This window comes from Peromyscus leucopus, chromosome 17 (genome assembly GCF_004664715.2).
Source record: "Peromyscus leucopus breed LL Stock chromosome 17, UCI_PerLeu_2.1, whole genome shotgun sequence".
NCBI classification, from domain to species: Eukaryota; Metazoa; Chordata; class Mammalia; order Rodentia; family Cricetidae; genus Peromyscus; species Peromyscus leucopus.
Genome location: NC_051077.1, coordinates 6,338,855 through 6,358,736, shown reverse-complemented (window position 1 = coordinate 6,358,736; position 19,882 = coordinate 6,338,855). Strand labels below are relative to the sequence as shown.

Here is a 19,882-nt window from a genome sequence, read left to right as displayed (position 1 = left end):
CGAGCCCCTGTTTAGGAGCTCTCAGGGTAGCCTGATGCCTATGTGGACTTCCTGTATTTAGCTTTACAGGCAAAAAGTATGTTTGGTATTCCTGTGCGAGCATAAATCTTAGGAATCTTGTGATGACCTCTTGAGAGAGAAGAAACATTTCACTATCTCTTGAAAGGATTTTCTGTTTCTCACACTCCATTTTTTTGCATTGAAATAAATAAATTTACTCAAGACACAGATTCATTCTTTACTACAAGAACCTGCATATCCTGTCAGATAAAATAAAACCACTTAATGCAATGGAAAATACATGGATTTAGATGAAGCAAGGTGTCATTGCTGAGTTTCAGTCCAACTCCATGTAGTTACCACTGTTGCTGATGACTAAAGAGCCAGGCTGGGGACTCAAGTTCAATATGAGTGACTCCCTGTTTTTATATGCATATTCTGTATGCACAAGCTGGATCTGGGAGGAATTAACAAGTTACAGGGAAGAAACCAAAAAGAAAGGCCATTGACTAGATGCTGTGACTTGTGTTAGCTGCTACCTTCACAGAAAGCCAAGGGCTGTGGGTAAATCCCCTAGGCTTTTCAGAGACTACTCAGTTTTAGTGTCTGAAGCTACTATTTACAGAGGCAAGTGAGCAAATGGAAAACTGGGTGCTGACAGTATAGGAAAACTAAACATGGGATCCAAAATTGGGCAGAAGTTTTAAAAACTTTAATATGGTTTTTTGTGTTTATCTGTTACATGCAAGGGCAGATCTGATATACCGTGACCACCACTAAGTGACAGTTTTGTAGCAGGATTTTTAAAAGTGCAACCATAGAGATACATATACACATGTATCTCTATTTATATATCTATCTATTATCATCTATCTATCATATCTATATATTTATATGTAAAAATAATTATGTATATTCACTTTATGTGTGGAATAATTTTCAAAACGAGAATTGAGATTCAGAGCAATTAAGTGATTTTTAAGATTTAATCAGATTGTACAAGATACCCCTAGTTATCTACATATCCCTAAACTACAGAGAGTTGTTTTCTGTGTCTCATGCTGAATCTAACACTCTGTGTCATTATTTGTGAATAAAGCTGTTACACAGTTTAGCGACATAGTAAGCTTTATCAACCATTTTCCCAGCAAAGAACTTCCTCAGATGAGACATCCCTAAATAAGACCAAGAAGCACGGGTTCAGTGTACAGAATGGACACAGCCCAGCCTCACCTTACTAAGCTGTTAGCACAGGCAGGCAGCAGCATGCAGGGACAGCCGCTTTCACGGGAACAATCATGTTTACCTTCATAGCTCCTCTTGAATCCTCCTGAAATGTAATAAGTGGTTCTGATGCTTTAAACAATCATGAATAAATGCACCCGAGTTGTTTTTCCCCCTCTGTTGCTGCAATTTTCACAGCATGGCATTTAAAAAATGTGTCACCGGTTACACACTAGGCATGGAATGGATGCTTAAGGAACAGAATATGATGATAATAAGACAGTGCACATGGTGGCTGGAGGGACAGTGTATGTTGTACGTGACATTTTCATTTTTAACTTCAGGATAATAGCATAGTTTCTGATATGTTTACAATATTTTCACATCTTATGCCTAAAAAGCACATACCCTTAATACTTACTTTTAAATTAAGATGGATCGGCTCACCTTTTCTAAATGAGAGTGGCTACATGACTAATTGGCTAACTAGGGAGTCTAATTGTTGTATCATCTCTCCATTGACACAGTCACTGGCTGTGCGGCAACTCTCCGCATCCCTCCCTGACTTCTGAAAGGGTGAATTTCCTTGTGATTTACCTACGTCAGATTTCATTTGCATCATTCCAGAGGGAGCAGCATTTGTTTACTGTCGTCTCTACTCACATAGTAGCCTGTCAGTCTGAAGCAAAACATGGCGCCTCAAAGATGCCTGGTGCTCAGAGTCCTTCTGAGCACCCAGCAGCAGCCTTCAGGCTGCTCCCCAAACTCATGGGGACAGGTGTCTTTTCAATTTGATTGTAACTGGGGTTGTATTTTACTAGCTGGAAGTATTCTAGGTTGTGTTTTGTTTGTTAAGTGTGAGGAAAAGTCTTCCCTATATATCGTGTTAAGAAATGTGCCCCTGCATTTCTTCAGTGGAAGAAAAGCAGTTGAAAAGCATAAAAAGAAGGTAATGTCAACTAGGAAGTAATTCCTTGATGATGAGTGCAGGGTGACAATGACTTTACTGCAAACAATGGTTCACAGGCTCCTCGCCTGTTCCTATACTAAGGCCCTTCACCAGGACATGGGAACAAAGGAAGACAGACAGGAAGAGAAGTAGAGGACGTGGAACAAGGCCTGATAATGATGTCTGCACTACCATATTTTGACCAAAACCATTCCCATGTATAAATGTCATTGATGAATGAACTTGCCAGGGTTTCAGGCAGTTACATTGGTTTTTTTATAATTGGAGAAATTATTTGAGGATAATTTGCATTACAGTGAAGAGGTAAACTCAGCCAGGAATACCATGGACCTAAACAGCACTCAAACCAAACCCATAATCTAAAATCTATGATTTTGTCCTCCCCTAGTGAGGTATCTTGTTAACTTTCATGTTTCTCTCAAGAGAAACATATCTATAATTTCTGTAAAAAGGAAATGACCTGGGATAGTGTTGGCTCAATATTTAAGTGGAGATGAGTTGAGCAGGCAGTGTGGGACAAATGATGGAGAATAGAGTGTCAGCATCAATGAGAGCTCCAGGAATGATCCAGCACTATTGACTTAAGCTATGCTCTTCCAGCAACAAAAGCCATAGCAGCCCGCAGGAAAGAAACAGGGTTAGAAACTGTGGCTTTATCAAACATTGCCTAAGTCATTTTGCTTATATGACTTGGAATTTTAAAAATTAGATTGATTTTTTTCCTCTGTTGAGAACTTAAAGACAATATATAATGAGTTCTCTCCTCATAACTTTAACATCAACAATAGCAAAGCTTAGATGGATTTGTTTTTATGAACAATGAGCACTGGAAGGTGAATTCATTTACAGCTATAGAATCAAAGCTCTGTGTATCTAACCTGGGGTTCCTGAGCTGGTGGTTGGTGCTGCAAGGAGAGGCAGTCAGGGCTCTCTGGTGGATTCTTGTATAGGTCTGTGGGACGGTTAATCTCCACTGTGGATGGACTTTAAATTAGCATGGAAACAAATCTCCAGGCATGTATATGAGGGACTATGTAGATTAGGTCAATCAAGGAAGGAAGACCTACCATAAATATGGCAGCACCATTCCTTAGGTTGTGATCCCGACTGAATACAGCAGGGAAAGGGGGCTGGACCCAGCGTTCATCTGTCTTTCCCTCCTTCCTGTGTGTGCACTGTGCATCTGCTTCCTATTATGGGTACAGTGTCTCCAGCCTTTTCCTGCTTCCTCTGCCAAAGCCACTTGCCACGATAGCCTGTACCCCCTGGGACTGTCAGCTAGAATAAACCGTCTCTTCCCCAACTTGTGTGTACTGGGTGTTTGGTCACAGCAAGGAAACAAGCAGCTAATCCAGTCTGCCACACAGAAACAAAGCTTCCCCTCAGACCCAAGATGTCTCAGACTTTGGGTTTTGAAGGCAGATGGATGATTTTAGGTCACTGATTAACCTGAATTAGACTTAAGTAACATCTCATGCCACCTCAGCATAAATCATAAGGACACTTTATTGAATCAAATGCAACCCACTATGCTTTGCTTGAAGAGTTGCATCTCCCCTTGCAACCTGTGGGCTCTGCTCTTTCATGTCTTCACTGGAAGTGTACTTGCTGACGTCACCACAAGTTCTTCCAAGGAATGATTCTTACTCTTACACCTACATAACATCTTTACACCATCTCAAGCTCTTTGCAACGCCTTTTTATCTTGAAAAGTCCTTTTACTTGAGCTCCCCTACAATGCATACCACCTTCTTGCCTGTTCCTTCCCAGTCATGTTGTCATTATAGTCCCAACGTCACATGCTCCTTCTGCTTCAGTTTGGCTTGAGTTTGGATGAATTCCTCATCAACTCAGACATGTGGCTGTGCCAATGTATGTCAGTCACTGCCAAGATTCTAGGAGTAGACAAGGAAATGAGACAGAGAATACCTGCTACCCCTGGGTTCATGTTTCAGTAGGAATAAACAAATACCCTTACTTCTGCTATGTTAGATGCATATTTCTGCTGAGGCCCCAATAATGCTATTAACTCAGTAAAACCCTCTCCAGGTCCCTCTCATTGGGGCTGACAGCCATCTAGCTTCCCATTTTCAGCCACAGTGCCAATGGTCCTCTCAGAAAACACTGTCACCTAACTCTTGCTGTGCCACTCCAGCTTTAACCTCAAGCTCATGCTGCTGTGGATATCGCTCTATATAAATAAAACACTGATGACCAGTGACCAAACAGGAAGTATAGGCGGGACAAGGAGAAAGGAGAATTGGGGAAACAGGAAGAAGGAGGGAGAGACACTGCAGCCACCGCCAGGACAAGCAACATGTAAAGACGCTGGTAAGCCACAAGTGACGTGGCAAGGTATGGATTTATAAAAATGGGTTAATTTAAGATAAAAGAACAGTTAGCAAGAAGCCTGCCACAGCCATACAGTTTATAAGTAATATAAGCGTCTGAGTGATTATTTTGTATGTGGATTGTGGAACTGCAGGGCTTGGTGGAACCTTGAGAGAAGCCCTCCAGCAGCATCATGCTGTGTGATAAATCCCATCAACTGTCTCTTGGAGTACTAATTCTTTTTCTCCATCAAGTCTGGTTCAACTCTGTGTAAGCTAGAGCTTGCCAGATACTTACAGAGTCTACACAGGCCTTCAGTTCATTGATGGCTGCATGGATATTGAACCTATAGGGAGGATCAGCCACAATTAACTTGCTATTCCTTTTCTCAAATGTTAATTCCATGTGGATATTGGTTAGCCTAACATATAAAAGTCATCTGAATTGTTAGTTTCCTACCAATAAAAATGCATGGTCTGTCAAAAAAGTTATTATCCCTTTTATTGTTTAACTATAATGACTATAGGATACACACACAAACACTGTAAAAATAAAAGTCTGAAAAATCTTGGGTCTGAAGGGAAGTTATGCTTCTGATGTGGAAAGGCATGCTTTCCTGTGTAGCTAGCTACCTGGGTTTGAGTTATGAGACACTAAACTCTGTGCCTTTTGGAATGAAAATTCCAAAAACTATTCTCTCAGACTGTGCTTATGTTATACAAGTCATTTCTTTATTTTTAATGTAAAGTGCATGTTGTTTTTAGAGAAAGATTGTTTTTCCTGCAAGTCTTTCTGTTGATCTGATGATATTTTCCATTCCCTAATCTTTTATAAAGTAGACATGAACATGCTAACATCCCCTGATGAAATGCCATTGAGGTCAAGTATTGCAGATATAGGCTTGAGGTTATTTGAGAGCTGAAAGGGCCCCCTGTGATTTCTTAGTGCCCACTGTCCTCAGGAGAAAAGAGAGGGGGGTGGATGCTCACAGCGAAAGCTTATGTGAAGCAGCAGTATGTGGAACATTGACAGGAGACCTTACAATCTCCACAGCAGTGTTGCCTAAAGATATTGCAGGTGGGAAAATGGCCACATTCAAGTTCCATTGTATGTATTCAGGGTCCTGTAACAACAGCAAGATCCATGGTGAAGCCCAAACTACCTCATGCTACACCCAGAGAGCAACCTCACTCACTTCCAGGCTTCCTATACCCCTGTTTTATCAAGAAGTGTATAGTATGATCTGTTTTATTTTCTGATAGATTTTTAATCGTGCTGGTAATTAGAATCTTTGACACTGGGGATCCTGTCTGCAGTATAATGAGCATCCTCTCTAATGGAGGTGAAGGGTGGGAGGGGCTGTTCATTCCATGTTGGTGTCACCTCTACAATTTCCTTGGAAGATCTCTTTGGCAGGAATATAAGTTAATGTGGAAAGAAACAGGAGCTTGGAAATCCAAACCCTGATGTCCTTAATTACATGAGCACAATGTGTTGACTCACGCATTCCTATTTCCTCATTTATTAAGCAGGAAAAGTAATTGAGACAGATAAATCTGTATGGATTGGATGCATATGCATGTGCTAATCACCTGTGGGTCATATGCAACATTCTCACCACTGCATTTAATACTAATGCCTCATGGTTTCAAAAACAATGTACACAGTTTTTGAAACAGATAAATGAGAGGATTAAATCATTTTCATACATTTACCAATGTAGAACTTGCTGATTAGGAATACAGCAAAGACAAGGTAATACATTCATTTAGGGCTAAGTTAATAAATGCTGTAGCAGGATCGTATGTGACTTTAGTGACCTGGGTGACCCTCCATGACCTACATATTTTTAAAGTTATTTTTAGTGATTTTTGAATCTTTATGACCTAAGAACTAAAAGTGACGTGCCATGACTTCTGTAAGGAGAAAACAAGATATTTCATGGTAGCCAGGCAGTGGTGGCACATGCCTTTAATCCCAGCACTCGGGAGGCAGGGCCAGGCGGATCTCTGTGAGTTCGAGGCCAGCCTAGACTACCAAGTGAGTTCCAGGAAAGGCGCAAAGCTACACAGAGAAACCCTGTCTCAAAAAACCAAAGAAAAAAAAGATATTTCATGGCAAAACCAGTTTTCAACAATACTTATTCATAAATGCAGACGGTCAGAAAATACTAGAAGGAAAACTCCAACCCAAGGAAGCTAGCTACATCCATGAAAACACAGACAGACAATAGACAATCTCACACCAGAAAAATCCAAATAAAAGAAGCACACACACTACTACCACCACCACACCACCAAAACCTAAAAATAACAAGAATTAACAATCACTGGTCATTAACATCTCTTAATTTCTTTTTTTCTTTTTTTCTTTTTTTTTTTTTTTTTTTGGTTTTTCGAGGCAGGGTTTCTCTGTGTAGCTTTGCACCTTTCCTGGGACTCACTTGGTAGCCCAGGCTGGCCTCGAACTCACAGAGATCCGCCTGGCTCTGCCTCCCGAGTGCTGGGATTAAAGGCATGCGCAAACCACACCGAGAAACCTTCTCGAAAACTAAAAAAAAAAAAAAAAAAAAAAAAAAAAAAAAGGCATGGGCTAACAGAATGGATATGAAAATAGGATCCATCCTTCTGCTGCATACAAAAACACACCTCAATTTCAAAGGCAGACATTACCTCAGAGTAAAGGGTTTGGAAAAAACTCTCCAATGAAAAGGACCTAAGAAGTAAGCCAGTGTAGCTATCCTAATATCTAACAAAATAGACTTTGAATTAAAATTAATCATAAGAGATGGAGGACATTTCATATTCATCAAAGGAAAAAATCTATCAAGATGAAGTCTCAATTATGAATATCTATGCCCCAAATACAAGAATATCCACATTTGTAAAAGAAACATTACTAAAGCTTAAACCACACATCAAACCCACAAATTAATAGTGGGAGACTTAAACAAAACCAATCTCACCAATGACAGTTCTGCCAGACAGAAACTTAACAGAGAAATAAGGAAACTAGCAGATGTTATGACTCAAATGCACTTAAAAGATATCTATAGAACATTCCACCCAAACACAAAAGAATATACCTTCTTCTCAGCACCTCATGGAATCTTCTCTAAAATTGACCACATACTGGGTCATAAAACAAATCTCCATGAATACCAGAAAATTAGAATAACCTCTTGTATCTTATGGGATCACTATGGGTTATAGTTAGGGTTCAACAACAACAACAACAACAAACTATAGAAAGCCTACAAACTCTTGGAAACTGAACAAATCTCAACTGAATTACCACTGGGTCAAGAAAGAAGTAAAGAAAGAAGTAAAGGATTTCCTAGAATTCAATGAAAATGAATCCACAACATACCCAAACTGAGGAAAGTTTGTAGCATTAAGTGCCTACATAAAGAATTTGAAGAAATCCCACACTAGTGACTTAACAGCACACCTGAAAGCTCTAGAACAATAACAACAACAAAATCACCCAGTAGACAGCAGGAAATAATCAAACTCTAGGCTGAAATCAATAAATTGGAAACAAAGAGAACAACATAGAGAATCAATGAAATAAAGAGTTGGTTCTTTGAGAATATCAACAAGATAGACAAACCTTTATCCAAATTAACCAAAAGGCAGAGAGAGAATATCCAAATTAACAAAATCAGAAATGAAAAGGGGGACATAGAAACAGATACTGAGGAAATCCAGAGAATCATTAGGTCATACTTCAAAACCCTGCACTCCACAAAATTGGAAAATCTAAAAGAAATGGATGATTTTTCTTGATAGATACAACATATAAAGATTAAATCAAGACAAGAAAAAAATTTAAATAGACCCTAAGGAAACGCCCAAGGAAATAGAAACAATCATTAAAAGTCTCCCAACCAAAAAAAAAAAAAAAAAAAAAAAGTCCAGGGCCAGATGGTTTCAGCACAGAATTCTATAAGAATTTCAAAGAAGAGCTAATACCAATACTTCTCAAATTGTTCAATAGAAAGAGAAGGAACATTGCCATTTTTTTTTAATGAGGCCACACTTAACCTGATACCCAAACTATACAAAGATGCATCAAGAAAAGAATTGCAGACCAAGCTCCTTCATGAACATCGATGCAAAAATTCTCAATAAAATACTGGAAACTGCACCCAAGAACACATAAAAAAAAAAAATCATCTACCATGATCAAGAAGGCTTCATCCCAAAGATGCAAGGATGGTTCAACATATGAAAATCTATCATTGTAATCCACCAAATAAACAAATTGAAAGAAAAAAAACCATGATAATCTCATTAGATGCTGAAAAAGCCTTTGGCAAAATCCACCACCCCTTCAGGATAAAGGTTCTGGAGAGAGCAGGGATACAAGGAACAAACTTAAATATAATAAAAGCAATATACAGCAAGCTCACAGCCAACATCAAATTAAATGAAGAAAAACTCAAAGCAATTTCACTAAAATCAGAAACATTACAAGGCTGTCCACTCTCTCCTTCTCTATTCAATATAGTATTCAAAGTTCTAGCTAGAGCAATTAGGCAACGAAAGGAGATCAAGCAGATACAAATTGGAAATGAAAAAGTCAAACTTTCACTATTTGCTGATGATATGATAGTATACATAAGTGACCCCAAAATTCTACCAGGAAACTCCTACAGAAGATAAATACCTTCAGTAATGTGATTGGATACAGCCTATGTTGGAGATGATGTGGAGCAAGGGGAACACTCTTCCACTGCTGGTGGGAGTGCAAACTTATACAGCCACTTTGAAAATCAGTATGGAGACTTCTCAGAAAATTTGGAATCAATCTACCTCAAGACCCAGCTATACCAGTCTTGATCATACACCCAAAGGATGCTCAATCATACCACATGGACACTTGCTCAACTATGTTCATAGCAGCATTATTCTGTTGGACCCCAAAATTTAGGGTCTCAACTGGGCGCCCCAAGAACCCAGACTCCAGTACAGGTGATACAACAGCACAAAAAATTTATTGAGGCTTCTGTACAGAAGGGCAAACTTGGCTCCTAAGAGCAAGAGCCACAACTTACTGTAGCCCCATGGGGGCTTTTAAAGGAAAAACCCACAAAAGCCATAAGATTACAATTCCCATACAGTTTCATTTCACAAGATCATGGTCTGGTTACAGAATGATCACAGAGGGGGTACAGTTACGTCAACAGGTACATTTTTCCTGAAACCTCAAGGGGGGTATCAGGGAAGGGGTGGAGTTTACACAAAGGTCACAGTGGTCCTTCCTGGGACACCTGCAACTATCCCAGTCACAGTTGAGCTCATCTCTTAACAGAAATATTTTTACATTGTTACATTGTAGGGGTGGTTAAATAATGGCTGAGTCAGGTGGCCCTTGGAACTAGTTTTTTAGTTTCTCATTTCTTGGTGCTTGAAGTTTCTCTTTTCCTGAGGCTTGGGGGTGTAAGCCTGAAGGGCTAGGGTCTTTCAATTCATAATAGCCAGAACCTGGAAATAACCTAGATGTTCCTCAGCAGAAGAGTGGATTGTAGATGAAGTTTTCTGCAGCTCTTCAGACCCAAGTAAACAAAACACATACAGGCTTATATTAATTAAAACTATATGACCATTAACTCAGACTTACTACTGACTAGCTCTTACACTTAAACTCAGCCTATTTCTGTTAATCTATATGTTGTACATGTTCCATGGCTTTACATGTGTGCCATTATGTGCTGCTCCCTGGATGGCGGGCTGGCATCTCCTGACTTAGCCTTCCTCTTCCCAAAATTCTCTCTGTCTGCTTATCCTTCCTATACTTCCTGCCTGGCTATAGGCCAATCATGTTTTAGTAAAACAGTGTACAAAAGTATTATTCCACAGCAATGGATGTTGTCTTTACTCTTTTGGGGGGCCTGTCACCCAGCTCCCAAGTAAATCACATACAGAGTTTTATTCTCAATTATAAATGCCCAGCCTTGGCTTGGCTTTGTTTCTAGGAAGCTTTTCTTAACTTATCCCAACCATCTTTTACCTCTGAGCTTTTCTCATTCTCTTACTCTGTAAGTCTTACTCTTACTCCATGGCTTGCTGTGTAGCTGGGTGGCTGGGCCCTGGAGTCCTCCTTCTGTCTGTTAGATCTATCTCCCCTCTCCCTCAGATTTCTCCTTCTATATATTCTCTCTGTCTGCCAGCCTCACCTATCCTTGCTCCTGCCTTGCTACTGGCCAGTTCTTTATTAGACCATCAGGTCTCTTACACAGGCACAGTAACACAGCTTCACAGAACTCAACAAATGCAACACAAACAAAGTTGCATGCCTTAAAATAATATTCTACTACAAATGGATAAAGAAAATGTGGTACATTTACACAATAGAATATTACTCAGCAGTAATAAAATATCATTGACATCATGACATTTGCAGGCAAATGGATGGAACTAGAAAAAATCATTCTGAGTGGGGTAACACAGATCCAGAAAGACAAACATGGTATGTACTCACTAATATGTATAAATGTATATACTAACGATGTGAATATTAGATGTAAAGCAAAGGATAGCCAAGCTACAACCCATAGCCCCAGAGAAGCTAAGTAACAAGAAGGACCCTAAGACAAATATGCAAAATGGATTCCCCTAGGAAGGGAAAAACGGATGAGATTTTCTGGGTAAACTTGTAGGGGGTTGGTAGGGGAGGGAATGGGGGATAAGAACATGAGGGATCCAGTTGGCGGAGTTGGGGGCAGGACAGAGGAGGAGAGTAATGAAATGGGTATCTTGATAGAGGGGGCCATTTTGGGGTTAGGGAGAAACCTGTTGTCAGGAAAACTCCAAAGAATTCACAAGGATGACCCCAGATTAGACTCCAAGCAATAGTGGAGAGGGTTCTTAAACGGGCCTTCCCCTGTAATCAGATTGGTGAATGCCCTCCCTAACTATCATCATAGAGCCTTCATCCAATAACTGATGGAGATGCAGAGACTCCACAGCCAAGCACTGGGCAGAGCTCCTCCGGAGGGGTCCAGTTGAAAAGAGGGAGGAGCTTAGTCCTGCTTCAACACAATGAGACATGCTTTGTTAACTCCCATGGGAGGCCTGGCCCTTTCTGAATGGAGGAGGAGTGAATGCGAGCAGGATAGATGGGAGGTGGGAGGAGGGGACAGGAAGAGAGGAGGGAAGAGAAACTGTGGTTGGTATGCAAAATCAATGAAAACATTTAAATAAAAATTTAAAATGAACAAAAAGTTCTAAGTTTTCATTTTATATTTTGTGCTGTGTTAAGCAAATATTATAAATTATGAAGTAAAAACACATAACAAGGATCCATATCACATGACATTTATTAATAGTGGTATTAACATATTTGAATGTTTGTACAGCTGAGTACAGACATTTTCTGTTTATAATGATTCATATATACATAGGTTTTAATAACTAGTTATTTTCATATTTATATGAAATATATATATATATAAATGATAGAATATAGATAGATAGTAGATAGATGGAAACAATCCTTTAGTGTATTAATTGCCATGTTCTTAAATAAATATTTTAAAATTACTTGCATACTACTATCAAAAGATGGCAGTGAGTAGTTCTGATATATAAAATTAGTATTTCCTATTTTTAAGAATCAAAGAATTTGGGGCTGGAGAGATGGTTCATTAGTTGAGTTTTTTTCTGCTTTTCAAAGCACCTGAGTTTTTTGAACCCAAGCACCCATGTTGGGTGGCTCACAGCCACTTAATGAACTCCAGCTCCAAGAGAGCCCATACTCTCTTACCTCTCTTATGGCTTCTACCAGCACCCACATGCACATGACCACCCCCTTCTCTCTCTCTCTCTCTCTCTCTCTCTCTCTCTCTCTCTCTCTCTCTCTCTCTCTCACACACACACACACACACACACACACACACACACACACACACATACATACCCCACAAATGCATACACACACACATAAAGCATATAGAATAATGGGAGTCTGGAAAGGTGGCTCAGTGGTTAAGGTCACTAGCTGCTCTTGCAGAGGACTCAGGTTCAGTTCCCAGCACCCACATGGTGACTTCACAGCCTTCTGTAACTCCACATCCGTGGGATTTGGCACTGTCTTCTGGCTTACAAGGGCACTGAGCCCACATGGCACACTTACACACACGCAGGCAAACTACTCATATACATGAATGAAAAATAAATACCCCAAATCTTAATATATTTTTTTAATCAAAGAATTAACAAATGGAAGATTTGAGATTTAATCACAATATATTTGATAGATGTATTAAATTAACATTTTAATGCACATGCAGTTTATTGTTCAATTAAATATGTATTTAAGTAAATATATACATTTACTTGTATTTATTTGTATATGCTTGGAGGATATGCCACACATGCATATGAGTTACATGTTATCAATTGTGAAGTTAAATATTCATCTTTTGATATCATGTATAAAATGAAACATGCATGCATGTATATAGGCACACACACATATGAATACAAACACACACATTGATTCCCAAATCAATTATATGTTTCTCTTATTTACGCTCTGGCATCTCCAATCCCATGCAAAGAAATCCAGATTTTTTTGTGTGTGTGATCTTGCCATTGGTATGAGAAGACTATAAGGAGCACCCTACAGGGTCTTTTTTGCACAAGCCCTGAAAAGCATTCACAAATCCTGAAATCAGCAGTTTCAAATGTCCAAAGACTAGGGGCAAAGTCCAGGCTATGGCCCTTGGCTGTGTCCTTCCCCTGCACTCTCCTTGTGGATTTGACCTGCTCCCACAGGTCAGTGCAGGGCACAGGCTGTCTCCAGGTCCTGAAATACACACTTCAGAATGCAGCAAGGGCCTGAAGAGGCTGTTGATAGGTCACTCTCCAGGCTCTCCTGAAGTGTTCCCTGGTGTTAATTCCATTACCTCAGGGGGATTTTATATTTGACTGGGCTTAATTTCTCATTTCCTTTGAGCAGCAAAGAAACATTGTGGTTTAATTTGAAGATACATAAGGAAAATATGTCCTCTTTGGGAACTTCCTGCCAGGGTGATTTGTAAACAGGAAGGGTAACCATTGCTATGACGGCATTTATCAAGTACACTGCTTGCCTCTAAACAGAACCGGGAGGCAATTATGTGAGAAAGAGCAAGAACCCAAGTGCCAGCCAAACGTCTCTCTCTTTGTTATGTCATTGGGGCTTGTTTGTTCTCTTCTGTGCTTCTACGTAATGTAGTTAGGTGATCACATTAAAATTGAAAATATATCGTAAATTCATAAACCACTATAAGCTAAAATTATTTGAAGCACATACATATCAGCAGAATTTGAGATAAGAGAACATGGGAAATTTTCAGACATAAAATTAATAGAAAGATATTTACTGGGAAATGTGTTTAATAAACATGGCATTAGTATATTTGATTAGAAAGAGCATATTTTCGTAATTTAGATGTTTGGAAAACTCAGCCCTTGACTCATATGACAGCCAGTTCTGTAGGTCTGACTGGAGATCTGTTAATATCAATAAGAAATCCGTAATGATCCCAGAAAAGCAGTGGGTTTATGACAATTTATTTCTGTGTAAACTACCCCATCGACCTGACCAGTACTAATAAATATTCCTCACCCGATGCCAACAGTTCTTACTTGCCTCATTTATTTGGAGGTAGCAAGCATTTGTTCAATGCTGGTGGATAAAAACCAACCCCTGCCATAGGTTTCAAACAGTCCACAGGAACAAAGGCTAACCTTCTGTGTTGCGGTAGCCTCATCCTTTGCTATGTTCTAATGAACATCATCAGGCTACAGTTGTACTGTCCTCAAACCATTACATATGGTGGCTCTAGAAGAAGCCAACTGAAGATCCCTTTGAAGAAATGAAATTTCCTAAAGTCCTAAAGAAGGAGAAGGCATTATTCTTCAGTGGCTTCCCTGTTGGTGAGGGAAGACCAGGGTTTCTGTATGCCTTAGGAAAAAAACACTGTGCATGCTTATTTATTTCAAACTGAGAAGTCTGTGGTCTATGGTGTCCCTTGTCACACATCCAAGAACAGGCTATCACTCATCAAAAGGGCAGGGACAGAGTGGGGACATAACTGCTAAGAAATCTTAACCGAGATATATTTTGTATGACATTCTTGATGGTGTCGCCTCCCTGAAGGTTTTAAATGGTTAGTTTGTCCCAAAGTTGATCCAGCAGAAATATATCTGAGGGCTACTAAAGAAAAGAAGGTCAGTGGTTAAAAAAAAAAAAGCAATAATAATAAGCCACAAAGTTCACCATGACCATACAGTGTGAACTTATGAAAATGGCTCCTATTCTGGATTATTTATTCCCATGATAAATGAAATTTAACTGGAAGCATGCCCCACAGAAAGACTTGACCCTTCTTTGCCACCAAATATTGGTCATGGAGAGAAGGGTTGTGCTTTTTGTGTATCTCCTTTAAACCCAGGGTTCTAAATGAAGGGAAATTACAACCACAGGGCTGGAAGGAATCCCAGGAGCATCTTTGGTTGGGGATGAGACGACAACACCATTCTACTTCCATTTTTTACCCTCAGTGCCATTTTAATCATTATTATAATTTGTATAAAAGAAATGCAATTATTGAGAAATGAAGTGATTTTTCATGAATAGTTCCATTTTAGCTCGCAAAGTGATTAAATACTTAAAGCTCCCTGCATCACTTCCGTGTGCTCAGTCTGGAACCTAAGTTCAGGGTTGACCTAGCCAGCTTTCCCTGTAAACTCTGCATAGCCTAGACTCGTTGTTCTATTGAGGGGTTCTCTAGATCATATTGGCCTATGGGTGAGTGTGGAGGGATTATCTCTATTGATAATTCACATAGGAGGACCCAGCCCACTGTGGTAGGCACCATTCTCCTGGGTTGTATAAAAAAACTAGAAAAGCATGATCGAGCAAGTAAGCCAGCAAGCAGCATCCACCATGGTTTGCCCTGTGCTCTTAGACTGAGTGAACGCCCTGCCTATGGTAGTCCTGCATTGTATAGCTCGGAATCCTGCCTCCAGATTACTGTCTTGAGTTCTTGAGTTCCTGTCTTGACTTCCCTCAATGATGTCCTGCCCCCTAGATGTTTAAGCCAAATAAATCTCTTACTTCCCAAGTTCTCTTACTTTTGGTCAGTGGTTTTTTTTTTTTTTTTTTTTTTTTTTTTTTTTTTTTTTTTTTTTGGTTTTTCAAGACAGGGTTTCTCTGTGTAGCTTTGCACCTTTCCTGGAACTCACTTGGTAGCCCAGGCTGGCCTCGAACTCACAGAGATCTGCCTGGCTCTGCCTTCCGAGTGCTGGGAATAAAGGCGTGAGCCACCACCGCCCAGTCTGGTCAGTGTTTTATTAGAGCAACAGAAAGGAAACTAGAATACGGTGAATGGCATTGAAATTCTATTAGTTTGTGTCTGTCGAGTGTGTTTCAATGTGAAAATCTTTTGGGGTAATTCTATAGAGTAAAGGCCAAGTCATGCAAATTGTACCTGTAGATTCTCACAGTAGCACCTGCTGACTTTTGCATCATCACTGTCATAATTATTATTCTTATTTATTATTTCATTAGTATAAGCCCCATCTCCATTAACTTGTTTCTAACCTTCCTCATTATATGTAGCTAAACCATGGCATCCTCAGTGGCTCTTTTCCTGCCTGGGATCCTCCTCTAACTTTGTGATTTGTTCCAGATAAGTTCAATGTTGCTCTTAGTTGCCATTCACACGAGCAGAATACTTAACATAGAAGTATATTAAGCTGCACTGCATACCTCACAGTGCTTTATACCCAGCTAATGTTTTACTCTGCATTAACAAGCTATGAAAACACCATTTAAAATATATGCAGCAAATTGCAAAGATGATTCTGTAAGTGAAGTACATGCCTTACAAGGAGGAGTACCTGCGTCTGATCCCCAGAACCCACATTAAAATAAAAAAATAGTTAGAGATGGTCGTGTTTGCTTGTAATCGCAGTGGCAGTACAGACAGCCCACTGGTCATTTAGAGGTCCTACTTGGCAAATTCCAGGCTAGTAAGAGACAGAGTCTCTGAAAGAAAGAGCAATGTAGGCAATACCTGAGGAGGCATAAAAGATAATACCAGAGGTGGTCCTCCAATGTCCATGCAAATGCACACACAGGGGTCCATGCACCTACCTGTACATCCATATACACCTCCCCAAACACAGAAACTATTTATATGATCATAATCTCCACCTTTAAATGTTCAAATCCAGTCAAAATTTGTACAAATGTTCTCAACCTGTAACTGATCGCTCACTTGCAAATTTAACTTCCTTTTTAAAGAAATACAGTCAATGTATGTCATGAGTTCCTCTTTCAGTATTTCAGTTTTGAGTTTTAACTGTTTCGGCTATAATTTAACATATTTATTAACATCTCTGGCATGTGTCCTGTGAGGCTTGGAAAGATATAGTCTAAAAAAAAAATAGAGTTAAATGGTATTTATGGAGTTGATTCTTCTCCTTTGAAACTGTTTCTCTGAATCTCTGGGGCCGCTGCTTAAAGTAGGATTATCCTTACATCTCCCTGTCGCTGTCACATCCCCTCTTTAGTTTTGAGAGGCATTACTATTAGTTTTCAGAGAGTGTGGAGCCTGTGCTTCATACCTGCCACTTTCACCTTATAACAGACATCTGCCTCTGCATCAGTCACCTATAGGTTACCTCCCCATCCATGTCACTCTCTGCCATCCGCAATCACATTTTCCTTGTTTATACCCGGTGCTTTTGGAGAAGTTCAGCGAAGCCTCTCTTCCTCAGTGAGGTTTTCTGGGTTGTCACTGGAAGATCAAGAAAGTCCTCACCTAACTTGGATGCATACTTCCCATTGCTTCTTATACTGGGCTACATAAAAATTTTTTAAAAACCGAATGGAGAACTAAAAGTACATTTTCTATAAACCTTGGTTCATCAGTTACTTTATGTTGCTCTGATAAAATACCGTGACCAAAAATGACCTAAGGAAGAGGGCCAATTTTGGTTTATAGTTCCAAAGGGAAGGTCTATGATGGTGGAGGAAGTGTGGCAGTAGGCAGTCAGAGCAGGAAGCTGAGAGATCACACCTTCAGCCACACAAGGAAAGCAGAGAGAGTAAACTGGGAAGTGAGGTGAGGCTATACACTCTCAAAACCTGTCCCCATTGATGTACTTCCTCCAGCAAGGCTCCACCTTTTAAACACTCATAACTCACAAATATCACAATGAGGACCATGTATTGAGTACCGGCAATAGGACATTTGACAGTAAAGTACTCAGACAGAAGCAAGATCCTAACAGATGAACTACTTCTGGCAAAACTTTGTGGTTTCTGTTCCCGGGGGGTTACTGCATCCTTGGACCAGCCAGAGCTCTTCTGTATGAGGAACTCAAGTGAAGAGGTACTCTGTAGGAAGGACTCAGCTAGAGGCAAAATATGATGGAAATCAAATGGCCTCAAGATTTGAAATCACTAACTACTCTATTAAATAGGCTCAGGGAATAACTAGTGGGCCATTCACTGGTTAATATGCATAGAATACTCAATCAAACCACAGGCTGCAGGAAACAAGGCCTTTCAGAACTATGGGTAATTACAGATTTACATCCACAGTTACATTTATACCTGTAGGTATATATCTGTATTACATGCATAGCTGTGTTTATATCTGTATGCATGAATATTTATCTATATGAGTGTTTATAGTTGTACTTACAACTATAGCTACAATTACATCTACTATCTATATATGAAGAGAGCTGTATAGAGATTCTCTCTCTCTCTCTCTCTCTCTATATATATATATATATATATATATATATATTACATTTTACTAGTTTTAGGCATTTTAAATACAACAGTTCTTAGGCATTAAATATATTCACACCCCAAATCATCTGTCATCATCCATTTTTTAATGTTTCTCACTTACCCACTCAAGCTTCCAAACACTTAGCAATAACACCACCCTCCTCCCTGCCCACGGCACTGCACAGCTACTATTCTCCCTTTGAATTGAGCTTCTTTTCTTTGGCAAGTTCACTGTGTCCTAAGTTGAAAACTCAGCCTCTATTGAGCAGGATTCAGTAGGCTTTTGACATTTTTTTCTTTATTGTTTAACTCTTTTTCCCACCCATCTTTGAGTAGGAAGGGTATTGATCATTTAGGACCATTGTGGCACTGTACTGTGGGCCCCTCTTGCTTAGGCAACACAAAAACATGTTTTCAGCAGCTCTCCCGTGTCGGGTGTGTGGGGAGTCAGCAGATCTGTTTTCCACTGAGGCTGCTTTTCCAGTTGTTGAAGGCTGTCTTTCTGACTCCTCCCATGGGCTTTGCTGTGATTATGGCCTCACATGCACACTTTCCTAACTCTACTGCCAGTTGTATTAGGATTTAACTGAAACATCACTTCACATTACTTATCTCCAAATATAGTTGCACCTTGAAGGACTAGGGTTTGGGGTTTCAGCCACTAGTTTGGGTGGGCTTCATTGAGCCTCTATTTGGATGTGGGATCCAATTATGTTTAAATTAACATCTTCAAGGAGGATACCAGCTCTACCATCTGATTGCTGTTCTTTCTTTCTTCCACTTCTCTCTAAATGTCTGTTTAGTTTTTGTTGTCTTATGCCGACAAAGTTTGAATCACTTCTTACATGAATATTGTACCTATTTTCTTTGTACTTACCTAAGAATTACACATAACACCCCCAATTATAAAATCAATACCAATTTAGTATTATATACAAAAATTTTGCTCTTTACAGTTCAACCCCTAACGTCATGCTATTGATTTCATAAATTTTATCTTTATATGTTAATATTCATCAACATAAATTTATAATTATTTCATGTACTTCTCTTTCATATAGTACAGAAAACAAAAAGTGAAGTTGCAAATCAAAATAATGATATTACTTTTCATATATATATACATATATATATACACACAAACATAAATATGTGTGTCTACATTTTTTCAGATATATTTTTCTATGTGTTTACTTTTATGGGCAAACTCATTTTCAGTGGTTTGAAGTCATATCTAAAGTCCTTTCATTTCATCTCAGAAAAATTCCATTTATAGTGCTCTACTTTGCCTTTGGTTTGTCTGAAAATGCCTTAAATTCCTTCTCTTTCTTGGGGGATACATTTACAGCATACACAATTCTTGCCCTGTGGCTGTTTCTGCATGTGTTTCTCACAATGCTCTACTGAGAAGGTATTTATGCTGCATTTGTTCTGTGTTCCCTTGGTCTTTGTCTACACGTTCCTTTTGCTTCTGCCCTGTGCTGCAGCGACTGATGCCACCAAAGCCCAGGCCTGGTGATTTCCAGAGTACAGAGCAGATGGGCTCGGATA

At 39.5% G+C, this 19,882-nt stretch overlaps 1 protein-coding gene across 1 annotated transcript in view; it reads left to right on the top strand.

The window, feature by feature from the left end:
- Csmd1 (CUB and Sushi multiple domains 1) overlaps nucleotides 1–19,882 on the top strand; it is a 1,301,483-nt gene that overhangs the window by 794,828 nt on the left and 486,773 nt on the right. The window lies entirely within an intron of this gene.